The 1,356-nt window shown below is 44.7% G+C and overlaps 1 protein-coding gene across 1 annotated transcript in view; it reads right to left on the bottom strand.

The window, feature by feature from the left end:
* The window catches only part of LYSMD1 (LysM domain containing 1), a 17,094-nt gene that overhangs the window by 14,238 nt on the left and 1,500 nt on the right, over positions 1-1,356 (bottom strand). The window lies entirely within an intron of this gene.

Below are 1,356 nucleotides of genomic sequence, written 5' to 3'. Positions count from 1 at the left end.
ACAGAAAGCGAGAAATCACCCCCCAGGGGGGATGGTCACGCCGCAATCCCTTCTCCTCCATTCTCCTCTTGGGATCTTGGGCACGCACGCACACGCGCCCGGCGTGAGTTCCAAGCCACCGGGTCCGGGACACGAACCGCGGTCGACTACGTGGGAGTCCAGCGACATAGCCATTACGCTAACTGCTGGTTCCCCACAATGTATTTTTACAACTGTCAAATCTACTCTATGCATGACCTTAAGTATTTGGTGTAGCGAGTACCTGTTTTGTAGTAAGGAGGCCACCTTATTGGAAAGAAGACAGAGCATTGAGGAGGAAACAAGAACAAGAAGAGGAACTTACAACTAAAAACTACCTCTCCATTTTTTATGTAAATGTTTAATCACTCAATTAAACATTTTCTACATGGTTAACAGTCCAGACTTTAGTCAGGTGACCTTGTTTGAATTCCAACTTTGACACTCAGTTATTTGTTTACTTATTTTAGAGAGATTTCTGCTATAGAGTGTATGCACTTGCCAGAGAGACAGAAAGTGAGAAATCATCCCTGGGAGGATGGCCACGTGGCAATCCCTTCTCCTCCACTCTTCTCTTGGGATCCCGGGAATGCACACACACATGCCTGGTGTGGGTTTCAAGCCACGTGGGAATCCAGCCATGTAACCATTATGCCAACTGCTGGTCCCTGTTTATTTTCTTTTTTAGAGAGATTTTTGCTGTAGGATGCATACGCTCACAGGAGAGACAGAGAGACAGAGGGGATGGCCACACTGCAATCCCTTCTCGTCCAGTCTCCTCTCAGGATTTTGAGCACCACCTCACACACACACCAGGCGTGAGTTTTAAGCCGCTGGGTCCAGCAACATAACCATTATACCCATTATACCATCTGCTGGTCCCAACACTCAGTCATTTGACCTTGGTCAAATTGGTTAGTCAATCTAAGTATCAAGTTTCTTCATCTGCAAAAAGGGACAATGGGGGGCCAGCAGGTGGCATGGTGGTTGAAGCACTGGACTCCCACATGGTCAACTGCCGTTTAAGTCCTGAACCTGGAGGCTTGCTTTTTCTCTCTTTCTCTCTCTGTCTCTCTCTGGTGACCACAGATACTCTACAGAAATTTAAAAAAACAAATAAATAATTATTTAAATTTAAAATTTTTTTTAAAAGAATACTACAGGGAAGGCAGGTGGCATGGTAGTAAAGGCACTGGACTTGACTGTGGTCCAAGTCCTGGACCTGAGGGCTAGCTTTCTCATTTTCCCTTTCTCTCTCTCTGTCTCTCTCCAGTCAAATTTTAAAATAAAATGAAATAAATAATTCTTTAAAAAAAAAAAGGAATAATAGGGCCAACC

The sequence above is a fragment of the Tupaia chinensis genome, unplaced genomic scaffold (assembly GCF_000334495.1).
Source record: "Tupaia chinensis unplaced genomic scaffold, TupChi_1.0 Scaffold145814_1, whole genome shotgun sequence".
Taxonomy (NCBI): Eukaryota; Metazoa; Chordata; class Mammalia; order Scandentia; family Tupaiidae; genus Tupaia; species Tupaia belangeri.
Note: the sequence above shows the minus strand (reverse complement) of the source record. Positions and strands in the feature narration are given on the sequence as shown.